This window comes from Cyprinodon tularosa, unplaced genomic scaffold, assembly GCF_016077235.1.
Source record: "Cyprinodon tularosa strain WSP-4 unplaced genomic scaffold, ASM1607723v1 ctg7, whole genome shotgun sequence".
NCBI lineage: Eukaryota > Metazoa > Chordata > Actinopteri > Cyprinodontiformes > Cyprinodontidae > Cyprinodon > Cyprinodon tularosa.
Genome location: NW_024039451.1, coordinates 4,021,460 through 4,046,271, shown reverse-complemented (window position 1 = coordinate 4,046,271; position 24,812 = coordinate 4,021,460). Strand labels below are relative to the sequence as shown.

General features: G+C 40.5%; 1 protein-coding gene across 1 annotated transcript in view; it reads right to left on the bottom strand.

Moving 5' to 3' along the window:
• The window catches only part of il11ra (interleukin 11 receptor, alpha), a 57,741-nt gene extending 48,934 nt beyond the window's left edge, over positions 1–8,807 (bottom strand). The window contains exon 1 of the mRNA XM_038268309.1: positions 8,654–8,807. The gene's annotated coding sequence lies outside the window, so the exon portion shown is untranslated. The remainder of the gene's footprint in view (positions 1–8,653) is intronic.
• Between the last annotated feature and the right edge of the window lie 16,005 nt (positions 8,808–24,812).

Here is a 24,812-nt window from a genome sequence, read left to right as displayed (position 1 = left end):
AGGTAAATAAAATAAAAAACTCAAGCTTTGTAGTTTCCACCATCTCCATCCTGTCTCTGAAAATATACTTGACTGATGATCTAAAGAAAGAAATCTGCTCAGAAGTCAGAAAACAAATTAAAATCTCTGAAATGACAGCAAGACCACATACAGCGGTGCAACCTCCAAAAAACAGTCTGTGTTTTGCCAGAATGCTTTGAAAAAATCTTGTGTTTATTTCAAGCTTGTCTGGTTCATAAGATCAGGTAAAATTCAACCACAGCATAATCAATAAAAAGAAAACTGTTTACCAAGTTTAAATAATCTGTCTAGTTCTATTTTCAAAGTCAACACAGCTTGAAGATGATATTCTTAGATTGGTTCAAAAGATATGCAAAAAGCATGAACAGGAAATCTTTTCACAAGCTTTGGAAAGGGAATTTTAAACAGTTCAGGGCAGTGGCTATACACAGAAATTCACAGAAGCCATTTTTGTTTGCTTAGGTGATAAGAAAAGCAAGACCAGTCTGGATTTAACAGTTATCTGTCTGTAATCTAAAAAAAATAAATAAATAAAAAAACATCCATAGTGGAGGTCAGTCAAATTAGCATAATCATACAAAACATTTGCATTAACAGGAAGTAAAAACACAGGCAATCGTTTTTTTCCAAAGAGGAAATCTTCCTTCATTCACGTTAAGCATTAAGCCACATAGACATAATAAACAGGCTTTCTGCAAGTTCTAGAAAGTTCATCTTTCTAATGTTACCTAACTGCAATGACTTTTACACAGCAGCCTATTATTTTACCCAACCAGTGAAAACTCGGATCTCCAAGCCAGACCTCCAGGAAGAAGTTGCAAGTAAAAAAAATAATGCATATAACTTAACATATTTCATTTTTAATTCACAAAAAAAAATATTATTTGGTATTAAGCCTGGCTAAAAAAGAAAAAAAAGTTAAAACTGTTGCCGTTTCAGTCAGTGGTGTTACATAAGTCTGGCATATGGGTTAAGATAACTGTCAATAAAAAAGCTGGTATTTGTTCGTAGTTATCAGCCCATATATGTGACATTAGATGTTACATTTGTGAAAGAACATGTTTAGAATTTATTAATTCAAGTTGCACACTTACATTTTGCAGCTGACTTCAACACAAGAACAAATCACAGATGTATAAATATAAATCTACAACCCATATTAAAGCTGTTGAAATCCTTACCAGCTGGAGGTGGTAGTGCACCTGAAAGTTAGATTCACCTGCCACCTTTAAACAAGAGTAAGAGGAAAGCAAAAGCATCGATGGATGTCACTACCCAATCCTTCCCGGAAGAACGACCCGTTCTGCACATGCGCAAATATATTTAAAATATACATCCAGATGTCCATAAATAATGTCATTATGGTACTAAAAATGCTTATTTCTATCCTTATCTCACTAAAGAATGCTAATAAACATTTTTTTTAAATGTTTTATGACTTTTTTAAGACAGTTTTTATGCTTTTTACATTTTCTTCGTTAAACTGCTTCTATGACGTCATCATCAGACATGCTCAGAGCAGTCCGGCAAGATATGATTAAACCATATTTATCTACATTTTAGTTGTTGTTTTTTTTTTTGGGGGGGGGGGGGGGGGGGGGGGGGGGGGGTTGGTTTGTTTTTTAGATTACGCACTATATGGCATAAGGTTAAAAAGAAATGAAAACATAAACTTTAAAAAGACTAGATTTATGTTTAAATCCAAAGCCGAAAAAGTTAGCCACCGAAAGTAGCATAGGATCCCATTTCCAGTGCACGTCAGGCAAAGACGGGAGATACAACAGAAAGGATTTTAAGGCATTTATTTTATCAGGAAATACATTATTAACCTTTAACACATTGAATTTTAGTACGTTTACTGTTTTTGGGGAGGGAAAACGTAATTTAGGTATTTTTAACTAAATAAAATCGAAGACGACCTGGATGTACATCTGGATGTGCAAATGAGCTGATGGCGCATGTGCAGAACGGATCGTACTTCCAGGACGGATCGAAAATTTGATTGATTTTTTTTTTTTTGTCTTCTGTTTGTTCTTCTCATTTAATGGTGGTTGGCAAACAACCACCAGCTGACAACAAGGAACAAATACAAAATTATGACTTATTCACAGTAATGCTGGACTGTTATTCAATATGAATATAACTCACAGTAAAATGTTATCCAATAATGGTGATATGACAATTGAGCACATTTTCAGTAGTTCAATATATACACTTCAGACTTTGGTTACGGCCTTTGTGACAACAGAAAGAGCAGCAGCACATTGGCTGTAAGAGCAATGACATACTCCACAGACAGGGAGATTGTGCTCTGCAGGAGTAGGCTGTGCTGCTGGTGCTTCAATAAGGTAAGTTTTAGCTAAAAAATGGACACGCTGGATAATGTGACCAAACGTCCCTGTTTTGTAATAGCTGTGGAGGGCAAAAGCCGTCCCTAAAAATATCTCTGACTTCAGCGTTTGATGATTGAATAATAGATGTGTGGAAAGCATACTGCTCATAAAGCAACAACTGGTTGCACTGCTTAAATTTAGTTGTAATAGAGGAGCTGAGAGCAGCCTAAGGGGAAGGCGCGAGCCTGTCATCGTCATCCTGTGATATTATGTGAAATAATTGGGTTGACTGAGCTGAGAAAAAGTTTTGATTCAAACGTGACTAATGTTGGCGACACTCCCTGTACCCACGTCCATTAAAAAATAAATAAACAGGATCTGTTTTGTTTTTATTAAAGAGAAGAAGTACAAAATAAACCCACATTCTACCAACAAACAGAAAACCATAAATCAAGATAAGAGCAGGGGGTATGACAGAGCGAAAGGAGATGATTTTGGAGTGAACTGGGGAGCATTAGATTGTATTGCAAATTTATATTCATTAAAAAAATGCCGAAAGGGCAAATCAACCTGTGATGAAATGCTCCAAGTTGCTACTAGTAAAAAAGGGGCATACAACACTGGGGGCCGAAACATTTAATCGGATTAATACTGATGATAATAATAACCGTCAACTGATTTAGTAATTGATTAATGTTTAACTGGACTATAGGGACTCTAAAAGAGGCCTTTAGCTGACAGAGCAACCTACTTAGAACAGAAATTATACCAAAATTTTATAAAGATTTTGCATTTAAAATAAAAGAAAAACATTTTCATAAGGCAACATGCTCTATCCAGAACTATTCCAGTGGAAAAGATTTAGTTTCACCTGGTTTAATTTTCTAAAGCGTCTTCTTTAAGGAACCTTTGGCTATTCATCAAATAATCAAAAAAATTATCAATAAATTAATCAATTTGCAAACTAATCATTAGTTGCAGCCCTACGCAACGCCATCAACAAAACACAACAAAGACTGTTTGCACTTTGAATCAGTCCTGTTATAGGACTTTTTGTCTAGATTTGTGGGCTTTGGTGACATTACTGTAGGCTGAGGAACACTGAAGTGAAAAAGTACCACATGTATCACCACTAGCCATACACAGCATATCATTTCTTTGAATAATAAATCATAGACTGGTCCTTTTAATGCAATCAAGGTATCCAAAAGTTTTGACTGCAAAGAAAGTTGCACCTTCATATGATTTTTGTTGTCAACAGAACTTTTAATAAAGTATCAGCCCCTTCCACAACAGTGAAAACCCAGTTTGAGGTTGTCTTTTTAAGCTTAAAAATGCCTAAAACATGTTATCATAGAAGCAAACTTGCAAACTCATAGAAAGCTCTAATTAAAAGCAGCCTAGAAAACTCTGAAGTCACCTGAGCCTGTGCCTTATAAAGCTATGGGAAATTTAAAAATCTAAAATTGGAAGCGGTCAACAAACCGGGATAGACAAAAATAACAAAGATGCTTTAGTTTAAATCAATGCATAAGTTAACAGGGATTCTGTAAAGTTTAGAGAGGAGAGGAAACTCTATGAGCAGCAGCACAGAGGAATACAGACCCCATTTTAGGCCCCTTTAAGTTGGTTTAATATCAAGGGCTGGCTCTTTTGTTTCTCCATCTCTCACATACACACAAAGTGGAGTATGGCCTCAGACCTGGCAAGCTGCTCTCAACTTCTTGGAGCAGATTTCTCTCTAATTTGGAGTTGATTGCTGTGGGCCCTCTGTGAGTGACTAGTGAAATATGAGCGTTGAGCGAATATGGAGGCTTGGACTTCGTTTAGCGCTGTATGCATTTGATTATATGAGCGTGCAGGCACCGAGCCACTGGTCAGTCAGAGTTTGTGTCTTTGCATGTACAGTGTACGTGCTTGTGTGGAGGTCTGTATCAGGGTCTATGTGGAGACAGAGTGTTTTTTTTCCTGTGCACATGTGGTTTTTGGCCTGAGTTAGAGTAAAGACTCAGAGCGGTCTGCAGGGATTCATGCAAAGCGAAAGGCAAAGCTGAATAATTACATCTCTGAATCCAGAATAAATTATCTGGAGGTAAGTTTCAATGAAAGGAGTTGTTCAAAAATCCAACTACAGTAAATAAGTCAGATAGTGTCCAAGCCGAGTCCAAATCACACTGTTTGTTTAAAACAAGTGTCAAAGAGCGGAGGAGTAGATTTTAACAGAAAAGTGCAAATTAAGTTGAAATCCTTGCCTGTGGATTCTTACTCATTTGTTTAATCGATTTAGTGCGTTTCAAGATTTTATTTAAAAGATAAAACATATAATCAGATTGAGTTCCAATGATAAATATGTTTTGAAGAATTACTGTAAATCAAGAAGTTGACTCACTAGCTCTTACAATTTTTGGAATCTCTCCCTTATGATAAAAAATGAGTAAATGCACAAATTCTAATGCTGCTTTGAATAAAGAAAAAAGTTTTCATGTTTTCTTTATTTTTTTCCTTTTTATTATTTGTTTTAGGCTTCTTTCTTATCACAGCTGCAATGCATAAGCTACTTTAAAAAAGGCCACAGCAAAATCCTAAAATGAAAAGTCTTGGGTTAAAAAAAAAATCTAATCCTAATCAAAACATTACCACTTCTTTTTTCCCCCTTTTTAGGAATAATAAAAGCCTCTCCTTCTAGATTTTGCTTTTGTAACCCAAACCCCATCTTAGATCATTGCCTCATAGATGCACCCAGAATTTGTTTATGTATACTTTATCGTCTAAAATATACTAAACACCAATTAAATCATAAAGCCCACAGCACACACGTTTCTATAGTAGATAGAAAACCCAAACTGCAGATGTTTAAGGTCTGAACAAGAGTTCAGAACCTCTTTCTACAAACAATATATGACTTAGTTAGCAACTTTACATCTTAAAGCTCTGTCTTTTCGTTTTACAGCAACCAACAAGTCCATCAGCAAAGACTTCCAAGTTGCTAAATGTCTTCAGGAAGCTACACCCAGTGTACATCTTTGTTCATTCATCATTCACAGAAAAACTCTTACAAAAGCAAGAAAAAGACAGTGATGGTAACAAAAACAGCTGGGTAACCCTGGGAAAAAACTCAAACCAATCTCAACTCTATTGTATTTGCACAGCAAAAGGTAACAGAAGGAAATTGAAAATTCTAGCCTCAATTCATGAACTTGGATTTAAATCTCCAGTTGGGTTGGTTGAACGCAAATTTCTCTGTGCATTTCTTAATATTGTTCCAGCAGAATATATTAAGCAGCAGTACCAGAAACTGGACCTAGTTACCTTTGTGCAAACACACTTATCAAATAAAGCTGCTTCTGACTCTATTTCAAGCTGCATCATTTGTTTGATGCACTGCAGGCGGGCCTGGTGTATAAACACAAGCGTTCTGACGTCAAATAGTAATATTTGAAGGTAAAAATCAAATTTTACCACAGCTGCATCTAGTTTCACAATAAATTTTTTTTTTCAGAGCAAGAACATTAGGAACACCTTTAAGGGCTAACTTCAAGGGTCAACTTTGACCTAGAATGCTCAGACGTGTTGAGAAAAACTTCACTAAATCAGAAGAAAAGACCTTGCAGCAGATTTTCTTTTTTACAACTTACCTCCTTGCTCTCACTCCTGGAACGCCCCCCCAGGCTTCATCTTTCTGCTTTGTGTGTTTGCATTCCAGCACAGCTCTATTTAAGGGCTATATCCCTGCACTGCTCAAAGGAATGCACATCTGCAGCGAGGTCTCTATACTATTGTGTCTATCTTTCTCAGATTGTTTGCTTCTAGCTGTGCGTAGAGTACATTGACCTACCCCATGCTATTGCCCTGCAGGAGCCATGCCTGCAGAGAAGAATACATAAATATACAAGGAAAGATCTGAATGAAGAGTAATCTTGTTTATTGCATCAACAAGTGCATTTGTTTGACTTGATTTAAGAGTTTCATTTATACCGTGCCAAGAGAGCATCTGAGCTTAAGAGCTGGGAACTAACAGAGTAAATGAGACACTATAGAGGTGCTGAACTACTGTCTTTTGCAATGACAAACAATACCACAGCATTTACACTAAATAAATATCAACTACAAGTATAGCATTATTTACTTGCCTTTATTCTAAGTAGAAAAGCAAAAATTACTCATAAGCTTGAAAAAAGGTGATAACATTAGTTACTGTTTATTAGCCACAGCGCAAGCTGCATTTTTCTTTCCTAATAACAAGGGAAATGGTTTCTGGGCTTTCAGCAGGTGGGGGAGGGGTGACTTTACCTTCCTCTGCACTTTTATCAAAAAGACTTTAAACCTTAGCAACGGCATGACAGTAGTTTGGAAGATAAAGTTTTAATGCTACAGGCTAGGGCTTCTGGAAAAACTGTTGTTTATTTAGTGTTGAAGTTTTAAGAAGCACTCATCATAACAACCACAACACAATAACATTTATTGTTATTGTTGAGCCGTTCTAGTTACAAACATACCCAAGACTTATTATTGAAGGTTTGGACCTGACTAAATTATCTTTAAATTAGCAAAATTATAAAGTGAACATATAGCTTGGTAGCTAATGTTTGTTGTATTGAGTTTTTTCTTTAAATCTACTAACCCACTGGTTTGGTACTTTAACACAAAATATCATTAGTGTAAAGTAAATTACAAACCTAAATTATTAAAATTTTTGTAATAAAATTCTGTGTTAAAGTACCAAACTGGTAGATTTTTCTTTAAAAGTCTACCAGTTTGGTACTTTAACACAAAAATGTATTAGTGTAAAGTAAAGTCAATTACAAAAATGTCAATAATTTAGGTTGGAACTTGGGAATATAATCATAAATTTTACTTTCAAATTAAATCATGCAGGGTGTGTTTTAACTTGGCCGTCTCTGTGTTTGTTTTAATGAAGATATCATATAGTAGAAACATCTGGTGGGTGAATAAAAGGAATTCTGTAAGTCATTAAACTGCCATTATTTTAATGAATGAAAAAGACAGTAAATTCCACAGAGATCATGTGTTCCTGGTTTACTGGCAGCAGTCACAAACTACATTTAGAGTGCTGCGTTACAACTTGTTTTCAGTGATAATAATGAGCCCAGATTTTTCACTTTTTAAATACCTTAAATTTTTACATCTTGGTTTTGAAAGACAACGTTAATGTTGGTAACAGAACTAATGCAGAGAATAAAACATGACTTTCCTGTAACCACCTGGGCCGTCTCCAGGCTTTATTTTAATCTGAATTTTCAGAACCAGAACCAAATATTGAAATATTAAGATACATTTCTATGAGAGAAAAAAAAAATTAAAAATTTCTTAAATTAAGTGTATTTACCCTTAAATTGAGTAGGTAAATGAGATACTTTCCAATGGAATGAGCATTTTTACTCTTAAAATAAGATATTTAGATAAAACGCACTTGAAATTAGACAATGCAATTGTGTTTTCTTATTTTAAATGTAAATTATCTTGTTCCATTGGCAAATGTATCTTGTACCTTCTCAATTCAAGAACAAATGCACTTATAAAAATAAAAAAAAGGACTTATCTAGATTTTGATTTTTTCCAGTGTGTTGCTTTAAATCAAGGTTAAAAACCAATTTATCTGCCCTTACCTTATGTGGCGGTTCTTGACCACATTTACCAGGGAGGCATTTATTATTTTTTTTATCATAGAGTAAATCAAACAAGCAGGAAAACGTGCCTTTTATTAATTGAGCCCAAAAAGCACTTTACTGCTCTGGAGCTGCAGGTTGCAGACCCCTGACATCGTTATTTTAAGATGTCTTTAGTGCAGGAGCATATCTATATATACAAAAAAAAAAAATTATTTAGTATTAAATCTTCAGTGGGGCATTGGCCCCTTTTGGCCCCTGTCTAGAACCCCCAATGATTACTCTATTTAGATGTTTACATAAAGTTGTCTTTACCTGTTACAGCCTTGTTACAAAAAAGTTAATAAAAAATATATATTAATAGATCACAAGCCAAATGTTTTAACCTTTAAACAAAATTCTGATAAAACATTACAAAAAATATATTTTCATTTTTTTTATGTGCATTTAATTAAACCTATAAGCTATAAACCAGGGTTTGACAGGCGTCCTTTATTATTACTGAGCGACGCAACACACCATGACGTCACGGTCCCACAGACATCACCGGAGCAGCTACACTAGTGTCCTGTCCCGTGGAGAGGCGGATAAAACTTTTCGCCTCCCCCAAAGCCGCAGCCTCGTAGCCGCTAATTCCTCCCTCCACTGATTCAGAAAATCCCGCAAACTCACCTTGGACAAGCTCCGTTGGTCAAACAGGCATTATTATATTATCTTCTTCCATGGCTGGGACTTCGGCGAGCACTTCTTCGGTTTGCCGAAGACAAAGTAGAGTCGGAGTAACTGGCCAGAGAGCGACAAACTAAACGGGGATGAGAAGGAGGAGGAGGTTCGTGTAAGGCGGTGTCTAGCCAGACTGAGCCAGACCAACCCTCCTCTCTTCTCATTGGACAAGGTGTCTGTCAATCACCTGGGAGACAGGGCGGGTCCTAACTGTAAGGGATTAAACAGATAATCCTTAGTGGTCTGGAGTGAGGTCTACTGGGACAAAATATGCGTTTTTGAGTTTGAAAAAAAAAAAAAGAAGAATTTAAGAGAATAAAATAGAATAGAAAATTCCTTTATTGTCCCACAATGGGGAAATTCTGGCGTTTACAGCAGCAAAACGATTATAGCAAAAGTGGTTACACAAATGCAGAGGTGTTAAGTAACAAAGTACAAAAACTTTGCTACTGTACTTATGTACATTTTTTAGGTATCTATACTTTACTCCATTATTTATTTTTCTTCCTACGTCTGACTTCTACTCATTACCTTTCACACAAGTATCTGTACTTTCTATTCCTTACATTTTTAAAACAAACGTGATTCGTTTTTCTTAGATTCGGTTTAATGTTTTTTAAATATTTATTTCACGTCATGTGCGCCATCCAATGCAGATCATTGGCGCCATCCACATCTAGTGAAAACTAGTGTAGTTGGATGAGTCATATAATGCAAACACTCATTGGTTAGCTAAAGGAAATCATCAGAAGCAAGCAGGTGTTCTTCAAACTGCAAACGCGAATTGTCTATGCCATGCTACAATGTAGGATTTAGAAAAAGATGTTGAAATGTCTGAATTGTCGGAGATGGAGACGGAGACAAACGAGACCTCCCTCATCCCTTGCCCTATCTCAAAGAATTTTTTCGAAATAGTCGAAAAATTGAGCTTTCAATTCATATGGTGGCATCTTGCTGTTTTTTTTTTAAGGTTACTTTATACTTTTATAGTTTAAGTAGTTTTTTGAGCACATACCTTTTCACTTTTACTTGAGTAAAGAGGTCAAGTTGATACTTCAACTTTTACCAGAGTATTTTTAAACTGCAATATCAATACTTCAACTTAAGTAACAAATGTGTGTACTTTTGACACCACTGCACAAATGTGCACCTTAAAAGATTTTAAGTTTTTAAATAAACAATAGAGAAAAGTAAAAAAAAATAAAAAAAACCCGATAAAATATAAATACTGTGCACCTGGAGAATAAATAACCAATATACAGCCGTGGACATTTTTACAGTAATGGATATTTGAAAATAGCAGCAACATCAGAGATGTGCAAAATGACAGCAGCAAGTTATTTAACTGACTAAGGTAGAAACTGTGCAAAAATCAGCATGAATGTAGCAACTTATTGAGGTTGTTGGGAACCTGATTGCTACTTTACTTTTTTATTGATATTATTCATAAAATACGATTTTCAAAGTGCAAAAAATTTAAAAAGTGTATTAATCATTATTAGCCTATCATATACAAACATCTAACCTTTAATCACTAATTTAAACTATGTTTTTTTATTCACAAAGAAAAAATGATATATGTCTCTAGATAATAATTAGAAAACAAAAAATGAGACTATGGGAGAAAATGTCTTCTAGAAAATATGACCGTAAGCAATTAGTGTTTTTAGCTAATCACACACTTTTTGTAACTAGAAACCAAAAATGGTTGAACTCATATAAACTGATGGGTTTCCCGAAACTGGTGAAGCTCTTATGCAAAGTCCATGAATTTTTGATCGGGGTTGAGGTTTGTATATTTCCAAAAGCTTGTTGGTAATTTGCTGTACCCATTATAAGCCAAGTTTTAATGTGCATGTGGGTGTTTTTGTGTTGCTGGACCACCCAAAAGTGTCTCAATTGCAACTGTTTGGCATTTCTTTTCTTTTAGGCCAGTAAAATATAACTTCTTCAAAAAAGACTATTAAGTCCTTGAAAAAATTATATATATATATATATATATATATATATATATATATATATATATATATATATATATATATATATATATATATATATATATATATATATATATATATATATATATATATATGGTACAAAGCATCTAAGTAAGTTTAATCTTTATTCAAATAGAAACATGTTTTGGGGACATCATGGGCAAACTGTGTCTTTGCCAGGAACGCCATCCATCCACCTTTCAACTCTGAGCAGCCTTATTGTATCTGTTGGAGCAAAACAATCCCGCAGCATGACACCATGTTTTAGGAAGGGGACAATGTATTTTGGCCTATGTAGGTTATTTTACGTGAAGTCCAAAAAGTTTAGGTTTTGGTCTCATCTGACATGATCTTCTTCTATGTAGTGCTAGAGGATCAAAGCAAGAATATTTTGATTAAATCCTTGCTGAACCATTTAGTTGCAAAAACTGGCCTAAACTAATATTGCATATTATTGTACTTATATCACTGAATTACACAAATCCTGTCTACTACCAACCCCAGTGCTATCGTATCCAGCTGGAAATATAAATTAGCACAAGACATGAGGACTTTTTATTTGCTTTTTGTTCTTGTAATTCAATTCATTTTATTTATACAGTGCAAATTCACAGCACATGTAATCTCAAGGCACTCTACCAAGACAACTCTACCACATCATACAGTCAGATTTCTATCTAAAGAAAACCAGGTGATTTCATCGACTCATTGACTCAAAGGTAATCCCGCACACAAGCATGCTGTTGGTGACAGTGGAGAGGAAAACTCCATTAGAAGCAGGCTTATTGCAAACAGCAATCTGCCGAGGCTGAATGGGGTTCAAGGAGACAGAGGCCGACATTTAAAAAAAGAGACAGAGTTGCAAAAGGCAACTGTCAATCAGCTCCACAGGCGGCCCCGTCCAGAAAACACAGCCAGGCAGATGAGTTCTGAGCGAGCTTCCATGCCAGAGGATAGAAGAGAACACATACAGTTAGGCACAGTCAGAGAAATAAGACAACACTAAAAAACAGGCCAAGCTCCAACATCTAGAAACTAAGGTATTGATGGCTGCAGCACAGCTAATATTTCGGTATAGGATGGTGTCACAGCCAAACAGGGACAGATCAGATAAAGATAATATCAAGAGAAAAAGCAGAGAGGGCATAACAATAGAGATTGAACTAACAAATACCACAGAATGGGGAGACAGAACGAACCAGAATGATGAAAAGAGGGTCCCTATGTCCTCCCATAGTCTAAGCCTATAGCAGCACAAATGGAGAAAATAGCTTGGACTAACCTAAATATTATGGATGAGGTATAAGAAAGGTAGAGCCACACTGGGGCCAATTGTAGGAAAAAGTTATTCAATTATGCAAACCAGTTAAATAAAAGACAGTTATGTAATTCACTTGGTCTGGACTTCATTATCTTTGCAAAGATGAGAGAGAAGACAGTTCATAACACACTGCTCAATGCACTGCCCCGCTCTGACTGGACACAATTTCTCTCACTAACTTAAGGACTGCAAAGGGGAGCAGTGAAGGTTTCCCCACAGATTTAACAAAAAACAGGTTACAGACATTTTAGCAAAGAGTTCATACTTTGAAAAAAAAAAAACCTGAGGAGAAAAAGAGTGTGGCCTGTTATGGGAACGAAAGTTACGACTGTAACTACGGTTCTATGAATCCCGGATGACCGCCAGAGGCGGTGCTTAAAGCACGAATGATCACTCTTGCGCATGCACAGGTCGAGAATCTTATACCAACATAGTCGCGTGTGACCCCCGGTGACACCGGTGTGCCTATATAGTCACGTGACAGCGATAGCTCAGTCCCTTAATCTTCTCGCGAACACACAATGATTCCGAGGGACCGAGCGCTCTGGCGGTCATCCGGGATTCATAGAACCGTAGTTACAGTGGTAACTTTCGTTCTATTTCATCCCTACTGACCGCCAGAGGCGGTGCTTAAAGCACGGATGACGATTACCAACAGAGTCCTGAGGAATCACACACAGAAACAACAACCCAAACATGCCCACCTCACTGGGAAGATGGCGTGCGCTGGGACAGGATCCCCTGCATTGGGTGAGGGGTGGCCAAGTTGACCCTGTAAAACCTAGCAAAGGTATTCGGGGATGACCAAGAGGCTGCTGAGCAAATAGCCTCCAGAGTGAGACCAGTCATAGCGGCCCATGACACACTGACACCCCTGGTGGAATGGCACCGTACACCAGCGGGGGGTTGGAGGCCCCGCTGAATGTACGCCTGTTCCACTACATCCACAATCCAACGCGCAAGGCGCTGTTTAGAAAGGGCCTGCCCCTTGCGGGGCCCCGCGTAGCAGACAAACAGATTATCTGCCTGACGGAGAGAAGCTGTGAGACTGACATATGTCCTCAGTGCCCGAACAGGGCAGAGAAGCTCATCAGGCCCATCTGTATCAAGGCGAGCAAGCTGGAGGGGCACAGTGTGGCTCGCGGGTGAAGCCACTTTAGGAAGAAACGCCGCATTAGGCCAAAGAGTAACACCCGAACCAGCCGGGTTCCAACGGCAGCAGGACTCGTGAACAGACAGTGCATGTAGTTCACTCACCCGTTTCGCCGAGGCCATGGCGAGGAGAAAAGCTGTCTTCTTCGACACACACTCAAGGCTTGCCCCCGCAAATGGTTCATAGGGAGGAGAGCGCAGGGCAGCGAGGACAATAGAAAGGTCCCACACCGGCACAACAGGGCGTGTGGGAGGGTGCAAACGCCGGGCACCCCTCAAAAACAAGGAAACGTCCTTGTTACGACCCACCGTCTCCCCACTCACCACCGAATGCCAGCAAGAGATGGCAGCCACATAGACTTTTAGAGTGGATGGAGAGCGACCTTGAGAAAGCAGTGCTTGAAGGAAGGTTAAAATAACAGAAACAGGACAGTGTACAGGGTCCTCACTTCTTCCCTGACACCAGCGGCTAAAAGCCTTCCACTTATGGGCGTACACCAGGCGCGTGGAAGGGGCCCTGGCATTAGTCATCGTGTGTCCGATGTCCCCGCCATACTCCGAGAAGGAAACGCCGGGCCCTGTAGTGGCCAGACCCAGAGTCGGAGGCGACTGGGATTGGGATGCAGGATCCGACCGTCCAGCTGTGACAGCAGGTCCTTCCTGCAGGGAAGAGGCATCGGAGAGCTGCAACAGAGCCTGTGCAGCATCGGAAACCAAGTCCTCCCTGGCCACCGGGGGGCCACCAGAAGGAGCTGATGTCCCTCCTGAAGGACCCTCAGGAGTGTCGGGCCTATCAGGGGAAGTGGCGGGAAGGCGTAGAGGAGTGCCCTCGGCCAGTCGTGCGACAGCGCGTCCTGACCTAGGGGACTGGCACTGTCCGACAGGGAGAACCACAGCGGGCAATGTGTCGTCTCTCGGGAAGCGAACAAATCTACGGCTGCTCTCCCGAACCTCTCCCAAATAGTTTCCACTACATCCGGGTGGAGCCTCCACTCCCCCGGTGGTGGACGCCCCCGGGATAGGACGTCGGCAGGAACATTCTGCACCCCCGGGATGTGGGTCGCCCTCAGACTGGCAAAAAGAGGGGCTGCCCAGGTCAGAAGCTCCCGGGTCAGCCTCAGTAGCATCAAAGACCGTGTTCCCCCTTGATGGTTGATGTGAAAAACAACCGACGTGTTGTCCGACCGCACCAGGACATGCCTTCCCCGCAGGACCGGGAGGAAGTGCCGCAGCGCGCAGTGCACAGCCTCCAACTCCAGAGCGTTGATGTGGTGCCGCCTCTCTCGTGGAGACCATGTCCCCCGAGCGATCTGTCGCTGCCACAAGGCCCCCCATCCTGTGGTGGACGCGTCGGTAGAGACAACTTCCCAACGGGATGGCAGCAAACCCAGCGGAACTCCCCTTATCATGAATTCTGCCTCTCGCCACTGAGCCAGCGATACGAGGCATTGAGGGGACACCTGCAATTTCCTGTGACGGTGTGACGCACGAGAAGGATCCAGCCTCAGGCTGTTGAGCCACATCTGCAGTGGTCGCAGAGACAGCAGCCCTAGGGGCACTACAGTAGCGGCAGCTGTCAGCTTCCCCAGCAGACGGAGATAGAGAACAAAGGGGGCCGCCCGACCGGGAAGAAAGGCAGGCAGCATCTGCAGAATGCTCTCGACATGCTGAGGCGATGGGCGAGCAGTCATGGAGAGAGAGTCCATCGTGATACCGAGAAACGTTACCTGCTGAGACGGAATCAGGTTGCTCTTCTGCCAGTTCACACAAAGACCCAATAGGTCCATGTGATCGAGCAAGGTGCGCGTGTCTGCAGCAGCTTGAGCTTCTGTGGGCGCACAGACGAGCCAGTCGTCCAAATAAGGCAGGATCTTCAACCCTCTGGCCTGCAGAGGACACAAGGCCGCGGCCATGCACCGAGTGAACACACGCGGGGACAGAGAGAGGCCGAACGGGAGAACCCTGAACTGAAAATGCCTGCCCTGAAATGCAAAGCGGAGAAAACGCCAATGCTGTGGCGCAATCGGGACATGAAAATATGCGTCCTTCAAATCGACCAAGGTGAACCAGTCGCCTGGGGAAATTGCCTGAAGCACGTCCCTGATGCTCAACATGTGGAAGGGGATGGACTTCATGTAAAGATTCAAACCCCTCAGGTCCAAAATTGGGCGGAGTCCCCCAGTCTTTTTGGGAATTAAAAAATACTTCGAGTAAAAGCCCCCTGGGTCCCGCAGGGGGTTGACGGGCAAAATAGCACCCTTGGCCAGCAAGGTGTCTATTTCTTGGCTCAGAGCCTGAGCCTTTACCTGGTCGCGAATCACCGTCATGCTGACTCGACCAGGGACAGGAGGGCGGCGGCGGAACTGTAGTGTGTAACCCCGGGTAAGTGTACACACCACCCATGGATCGGACACAAGAGCGGCCCAGCAACCGAGCTGCTCCGGGGTAAAGTGTCCCACCGCCGGTCCAGTGACGTCATCTCCGAGCCCCCCTGCCCTTCGGGGGGCGGGAGGGTTGCTGAGTTGCCCGCCCAGGTTGAGGAGCGACATTAGCTCGACCCCTCGGTGGATCGTAGTGGCCATGGGCAGGCCTGGCAGCAGGCCCTGCAGCAAACCGTGGCTGCCCCAAGCAAGGTGTAGTCCGGGCAGGACAAGTATATGACAGGGACACAGAGGCACTCCTAGTAGGACGCTGCGCTCGTCTGCGATGCAGACCGGCCAACTGTTGCCTGGTACGCGAGGCCTCGGCCGATCGTTCCAGGGCTGCAAGTGCAGCGGAGCCAAACAACTCCCCAGGAACAACTGGAAGGCCCATCAGGGTCCTTCTACATGCCTCCGTCAGAGGAGACTGAGCCAGCCAGACCTGGCGACGTGCCTGAACAAGGGTAGACAGGACACGTCCAACCTCCCTCGACAGCAGAGCAAATGCATGGAGGGATGCATCCATCAGTCCTTGGGTAGGTGCGTCGATCGCGAAACCCTCCAAGGAAGCCGAGAGACCCAGTAATAAATGCGACAGGGAATTCCCAAGTCGCCCCAAACGAGCCCCAGAGTCATAGGCTCTACAGAGCAGATCGTCAGTGACACGGCACTGAGGACGAGGACACCTGGCATTGGCCCTCAAGGCCTCATCCGGTGCCACAATGAGGGAAGCTATGGCTGGCTCAACCGAAGGCATATGGCCCAAGCCAAGACTGGGCGCACCATGCATGGCCGCCAGTGCCCTGCCGTCAGAGGTCAGCCTCGAGAAGGCCTTAGTGTCTGTCCAACAGGCATGGAGCTCCTTCACATACTCTGCAGACGGGGGAACCATAAAGGACGCCCTAGCAGTAGGACGCCGAAAGAAAGCACTGGAAGCCGCAGGTTGGTCCTGTGGAGCATCCAGATGCAACCGGGCGAGGGCAGTTCTCAGAGCGCCCACTACAGAACCATCCTCCTCTGACTGAGAGCCAGAAGAGATATGTGAACCGGCTTCTGAGAGGAGTGAGTCGGAGTCAAATTGATCCCGAAAATCAGTGCCAGACGCTGCCAGGGAAATGGCGTCATCTTCTAAAGCAGAGACTCCCGAACCAACGCTGTGTCCTTGGTCAGGGTCTCCAGACACGTCAGCGCCACGCTCGCCCCTAAGGGACTCAAGCAACGCCTTCATCCCTTCTAGTTCAGAAGCGAGCTGGGCCACCTGCCCAGATATGCCCTCAGGAACCCTGGGGCTCCTCTTGCTCCTCTTCCGTGGAGGCCCCATAGCCTCAGAAGACACACGTTTCACAGGCTGGCTGGCGCTTTGAAGGCCAGCCAAACGAGCGTTACGTATGGACAAAGGCAGGACAGAACAATTAGGGCATGCCGCATCAGTCAAGGCCTCTTCCAAATGATCCAGGCCCAAACAAGAGGGACACAGATCATGCCCATCCTCCAGCTGGAGAGGGGCCAAACAAGCTCTACAGCACGGCGCGTCCAACATGTCACGCTCACAGGGCTAGGTCAGGTCGAGCCGAATTCGCCACTCTTGACACTCACCGAGCGGACAGATCGGGAGACCCGGTCGAGCAGAGAACGCCACCAGGGGTTCCCCAGCAGCAAGGCCACAAGAGAACTAGCCAAGCACGTTAGCAATGTAAAAAGCAAGCCCGAAAACGGCTGCTACGGTAACAAAAGCAAGCCCGGAAGCGGCTGCCACAGAAAACAGAAAAAGCAAGCCCGAAAGCGGCTGCTACAGTAAACAAAAAAGCAAGCCCGGAAACGGCTGCCACGGTAAACAAAAGCAAGCCCGAAAACGGCTGCTACAGCAAACAAAAAAGCAAGCCCGGAAACGGCTGCCACGGTAAACAAAAAGCAAGCCCGAAAACGGCTGCTACAGCAAACAAAAAAGCAAGCCCGGAAACGGCTGCAACAGTAAACAAAAAGGCAAGCCTGAAAACGGCTGCTACAGTAAACAAAAAAGCAAGCCCGAAAAACAGCTGCTACAGTAAACAACAAGCTGGTCGGAGTCGGCTAACGCCGAGGCACCAGCAACAGGGAGTCACGGTGAGAACGCGTCCCCGTTCGCCGTCGATAAGAGAAAAAAACTTACCAGACGAAGAAACCAAGCTGTAAATAATGAAAAGCTTGCGCAGCCTCTGGAGGGCGAGATGAGCCTCGCAGCTCCGACCAAGGTCTCGAGGCTACCAGCGACAAGCAATCAGTGTCGTACCACCTGTTCAACCTGCATGCGAGAAGATGAAAAGGGACTGAGCTATCGCTGTCACGTGACTATATAGGCACACCGGTGTCACCGGGGGTCACACGTGACTATGTTGGTATAAGATTCTCGACCTGTGCATGCGCAAGAGTGATCATTCGTGCTTTAAGCACCGCCTCTGGCGGTCAGTAGGGATGAAATAGAACTATTGTTTTCTGTTCCAAACAATCCCTAATAGAAAAACCAACAACTCCTCTCAGACATTGTGTGGTGTTGCAATCGTAAATTAAATGCAGAATCTGCACTCATAAATCAATATACAGTATGTAAGGGAAAAACATAGGAAATTGAGTTTTCAGACCACACAATTGCGTGAAAACATATATGTTACCCTTTAAAAAAAAAGGTACCTTCCCTTTACTAATGCCAAAAAACATAGTTTGTTATCAACTTTTATTTTGTATCCACTACTGGAATAGATGTTTGATTATTAGAGTGCCAGAAAGGATTTGGTAGTTTCTTTCAAGGGCTTAAACCCATATGCACAACACTTTTGCTCAACCGACATATTAATTCAGTGCCATATAATGGAAAATAAACTACATTTCAAATAAATACCTACAGCGATCAAACTGACCAATTAAATACTTTGGAATTAAATTTTATTAAGTAGTGGAGATACTTCATTTTCAAACTGCGGTACTACAATCACCAAGTGTTCTTGCTGTCTCACCAGTGTTAAATTTGGTATTGACTCTCTGCTATTTAAATAGAATGTTACAAATTGAACTGTTGAGAAAAGCTGAAAAGCAGAGCCAGCTAAAAAGATGAGTACAATAGTTTGAGCTCTTTAGGATTTTATGGCTCCAGCCAGAGAATACGAAAAATAGAAGTGCATGGAAAAGTATTTTGACTTCATCTGTTGAAACTAAATGGAATAATGATTTAGTACAAAAAGCCTCAGTGAAATAGACTCTAACAGTGTCAAACTGTGAGGAGATGTGGCAAAACTTATATGTAGACAGAGCAGAAAAAATAAGAAGTAATTTAGCTCTGAGAGTCAGTGAGTGATACGGTGGTACCCTGCCTAGAAAACCAGAGAACCGCTAACCTAGATTGTTTGCTTCTTGTCATGGATGGAAACAAAAATAGATTTTCCATGTTTTTCTTGAATCTGGTCCAAATGTTGACCCTCTTTTGTGAGATGGCACCTCGATGTGCTTCATTTATCTGGCTCACCTGTTACTCACTGGGTACACACACTAATAAAATCCATTAGCAGCTCCATCACTCTATGCTCTGGTGGATAATAAACAAAATGACAGTCACATCTCATTATCTGAGTCAGTGACCTTTTATCTTCCGTGATAAATGTAGGTGGAGATGGAAAAACACATTTGTCATTTGCAAGTAAACTAATAAAATCCCACTATCTTCTCTTAGTTAGTGTTAATTGCAAATATGTCACATTGGATTCCATCAAAAGGTTTTATTTCCTGTCAGGCTTTATTATGATGCCTTTTATTTCAGGTTGGGATACATGGTGTAATTATTCAGCAAAAGTATATTCTCTTGTGAATATGATATGTAACAGTAATATAAAATCTATATTTTATAGCTAAAAAATTTCCCAACAGCAAGGACATGGAAAGTGTTCAAACACTATAAATTTTGCACATTTAGTCAAGACACAGTTTTATACTTTGACATTTTGTATATATTTTTCTAATTTTGTTTTGCTGTGATGGGACAAACCAGAGATCTTAGGGGAATTTCAACCCCCTTAATGTGATTTCACAAATAACAATCCAGTGGAACTAAATGCTTTCAGAGGGGGGGCAAACAACAATCAATTTATCTGTTTTTATTTTTTTATTTTTTATTTTTAATTTTATCATATACCCATAAAATAAATTAACCCTTTATAGGGCACTCAGTGAAATACTTTGAAAATAAAAATTTTAAGCCAATAATGTTATTGGAATCCAGGAGAAGACCTTATTACCTTTGTAATATTAAAACAATATGGATATTTTCATGGCAAAAATGAATGTCAATGTAATAACTAGAAACGCCAACTTGCCCGAATTTATTAAGAAAAATAACAAAAGTGCTTCTAGAAATTCATGAAAACACTCTGAGAGTGTAAGAAACACTACAACATAACCTTAGAGCAGGGGTTTTCAACGTTTTCAGGCCAAAGAACCCCTAACTGATGGCGAGATGGAGCGGGGACCCCCTAATTATATATATATTGTATGAAATTGTGATATATTAAACTTGTCCTATTACAATTGGAGTAATGTAGCGAAAGTAATTTCTCCCTGGGATTATTAAAGTATTTCTGATTCTGATTCCTGGTTGATGGGACAGGTGTTGTGAAGGAAACGGTGCCCAGCTTGAAAGAGCTCCTGTGTGTCGCTGAATGTGTGCATTGATGACTGAAAGACATCTTCTGCCTCCATTTATCTGTTTACTACAGTGTGTTTAATTAATGTTAATGTGTATTTAAAGATATTTCAATTAGTGAAAAAACTTGCAGGGGGGAATATAATAAAAAGTCTAATCAACCAAAACTTTCGCGACTCCAATGCAGTACCCCCGTGGACCCCCTAGGGGTAGCAGACGCCCTGTTGAAGACTTCTGCCTTAGAGTCATTAATGCTGATACTGGTGCTTATATTTTTTGTTTATTAACTTAAATAATTGTTAACTAGGCTTATTCACTTTTTAACTTTACTTTTTAACTCTTCAGTTAGCTTTTTACCTTTTTCAACTTAATTTACAGTAGGTAATATATCATTCAAGGGCTCATCTATTTGGTCAAATGCCAAAGTAAGATGTAGAGCCATCTAGAAGTATCTTTGCTGAATGGCGGGTTATAGATCTTGTGCTTTTAGACCTCACTGAGAGATGAAGGGGGGAATCCATTTGTAACGGGTATGCAAGTGATAAAAAATGGCAACTTGCCCTATAAAGGGTTAAGGTTTGTTGTTGTAATGTAATAAAAAACAAACATTTTAAGGGGGTAATTATATTTTTTAAAGCAATGTACCCTCAGGAACCATTCCTTCTTTGTTTAAATACCATCTTCAAATGAGTTATTTTGAATCTCTCTGGGAGCAACGGTTAAGGGACTAGACCCCTAACTGACCTAGTTTTATGATTAACAGACTGAATAGAACATTATGAAACCTTGCTTGGATTCCAGCCCGTCAATCGGGCAAACAGGACTGACATCAATTATTGCTTTAAAAAGGGGATTTCCCGCGGATCCACACAGAGAGCCCCTCATTGACCCTGGTGTCTTGCAGCGGTGTGGAACTATTTTCTATAAAGTACCTCATTAGGAGCATTAATGCAGTGATCAGTAACCAGACCTAAAGGAGAGATTACTGTATTTTAGTTTGACCTATTTTGGTCAATTATGAAATAATTAGCTGAGCTTAAATAGTGGAGATTCAGCTTTGGATTCAATACCAAGTGAGTTTAACAAATTCCTACAAAAAAAAAACAAAAAAAACAAAAAAAACAAAACAGATTCATGAAGCTGAGAAGAATACATGCATTGTTTCTTTATTCTTTTATGTGTCTTGGTGTTCTCTAATTAAAAACCAGTGCCTTTGTCATTTAGCCGTTTCTGCTATTGTTGCCCAGCCTGCACTGCAGGTGCTCTTTTTTCCTGGGCTCCCAGCCATCTAAATGACCTTTATTTTTCAATTTCAGTTTGAGCAGTGAATCTTTGTGCTTGCCCATCTGCAGACGATCCACCCTAACGGTCATTCAGGTCCCATCTGGCTATCTTTGTTGTCCATAGTGTGTGACTTTTTTATGCTTCAAAGTTTTATTGGTCAAAAACTGAATTAATCATAATAATTCCATATTATTTGTCTTTTATAATAAAAGAAAATAGAAATTATTTTTTTTTTTCTGTATCTGGTACATTTGTTGTGTAATTCTGACCATAAGCAACTAAAAAAGATATTTCTTTTCTAAAGTCAGAAGCCTGCTTAGAGTTAAACCTGTGCCTTTTGCTGCTCTCTGCTGGACAGGATGATTGCTTACAGACAGGATGACTGATTTTATGTTTGCAGATGTTAGATAAGATAGGACTTTTTTGATTTCACAATGGAGAAATTCCCTTGTGACATCAGCTTCAGTAAACTACTGGAGATGTAAAACAAGGAAAAAGGAATCATCAAAGAAGTAAGTGTAAGAGTCAGGCTAAAACAAACAAACAAAACAAACAAAAAAGAAATTTATATATATATATATATATATATATATATATATATATATATATATATATATATATATATATATATATATATATATATATATATATATATATATATATATATATATATATATATATATATTGAGAGAGAGAGTTATATACATTAATTTACATTAGAGCAATGAGTTAACTTCTATTGCACTGGTATGATCTCACTTATTCAACAAAATTCCACTTTTACTATGATTACATCTAATTAAAGAAAGAAAAATCTGGCATGGAAGGTTGCAAGTACCCGGTTCGATCCCCACTGCCTGCACTCTGGGTCTCTGAGCAAGAACCTTAACCCTGCACTGCTCCCTGGGTGCTGCACAGTGGCAGCCCACTGCTCCCCAAGGGGATGGGTTAAATGCAGAGAGTTAATTTCTACACTGTGAGATCAATTTTTTTCTATCAATGTTGATAAATGCATTTTCAGGTTTTTTGCATTTTGCAAACCTTTTAGCTCTCCTAAAATAAAATCAGTATTAATGAAGCAAATGCTTTTTTGGTAAATTTGAATTATTAAATCTGACAATGTCAAAAAAAAAGTCACCCATTAAACGGTGACATTTGTTTTTCCTTTAGGTATAAATATAATATAATACAGACATAGTTTTCTTTAAAATGAGAAAGACAGTAGAATATGATGTTCTATAGCAGGGGCCATTGGAAGAGCTACCAATACTGACCTGTGAATGGAGGAGTCAGCGTTCACTTAAACTTCATGCATAGTACAATTATATTTTATATTTTCAATTTTTTTTTAGATGTTGTCATTTTGAAGGAGAAGCTGAATGAAATAAAATTTCAGACTTAGCCCTCTCATGAGCTGTGCCATTTTCAGAAAATGCTGAGGGCACCCCATGTGGTCCTTGAGGGTCCCATGATGCCTGTGGGCACCACGTTGGTGACCCCTGTTCTCTAGAGAAGAAGACAAGTTGATCCTGATACCAAACAAGAAGACAAGGAGGAGGGTATGTTGGAAAAAATAAGCCACATGACTCATTGTTAAGTGTTTGAGCTCACCAAGTCTCCATAAAAAAAAAAAAAACTAACTCTGCTGGTCAGATAATACAATTGACAATGAATACTCCACGTTAGTATAGGGCTGACACCCTGAATGAACACATGGAGAAGGACTTCGTGTCTATTGTTAAATGGGGAAAAGTTTCCACGATGCTGAGGTTGATTTTACAATACAAACTGGGGGTTGGTAATGAGTGGAGGCTTTAAGAGAATATAAGTTTACAACATTAGATCAACTCAACAGAAACTATTAATAAATAAAACGAAATGACAGCCTTATACTACAACGTTAAGCTAAATAAAACAAATCAAACTCACTCTTTTAGTGTAAAAAGACAAATAGCAACGGTAAAGCACCCCCCTCTCTGTATCTACCAAACTTGTGTTGTTTATAAGACCATAAATAGTTTTCTATTTAAGGAAAACCAGTTGATTGCATCGACTCATTGATTGGAATGCAATCCCTCACACTCAGGATGCTTGTGGCGACAGTGGAGAGGACAAACTCCCTTTTAACAGGAAGAAACTTCCAGCAGAACCAGATTCAGCGTGAGCAGCCATCTCCCGAGGCCGACTGGGGTTCAAGGAGACAGAAGCAGACATAGAAAAAGAGGAAGACATACAGTTAGTAGCAGAGATGCAAAAGGCAAGTGTGAACCAGCTTCACAGGCGGCCACGTCTAGGAAACACACAGCCAGGCAGACGAGCTCCGAGCCAGCTCCCATGTCAGAGGAGGAAAGAGAGCACATCCATTCACAGTCAGAGAAACAGGACTACACTGAAAAATAGGCAGATCTTGAACATTTATAGAAAAAGGTGTTGATGGGAGCAGCACAGCATACATTTCTCTCCAGGATGGTGTCACTGCCAAACAAGAACAGATGAAGCTACTATGAGAAAAAGCAGAGAGAGCATAACATCAGAGATTGAACTAATAGATTCTGCAGAGTGGGAGAATAGAGATAGAATGAAGCAGAGTGAAACCTTTTTTTAATATGGGATTTAAATGACAGGTCCTGATCAAAACTAACACAAAAATTTTACTTTATTATGTGAGATTATTTCAATCCCATCCAAGTGAAGTGACTGACTAATCAGTTTCTTTTTCAAAGACCCTGGTTATAGACTATAACTCCTGTTTTTTCTGCATTCAGGTGCAGAAGGTTAAGAATCATCCAGGTTTTTATGTCTTTAAGACATGTCTGTAGTCTATGTAATGGGTTTGCTCTGTTATTTCCATAACAGTTGGAATGAATCCCTTGCTGTCTAATAATTCTAATAAATACAAATGTATAGGGAAGGAAAGGAAATAACATTTTCCCTTTTTACAAATCATCTTCTAAGTATTAAATGTATGGCCTCGGTGAGCTCAGTCATGATAATTCTGTTTATTCACTAATGTTCCCAAACATGCATTAGACTTTCACAAAACAGCTGTGTTTATACTGAGAGTAAATAGCATGTATGCAGCACTATTTAACTGTTAGGTGACATCTGAGGGCAGTTTGTTACCTTGAATTTACTTAAACAGTATCAGATTGAAAATGACTGAATGAAAAAAAAAGGAATTAAACCATGAGTTTAATAAAATAGAAATACATTTCATATTTGTTTGCTTTGCTTGTAAGGTGACATTCTCTGTCAAATTGAATTTCTC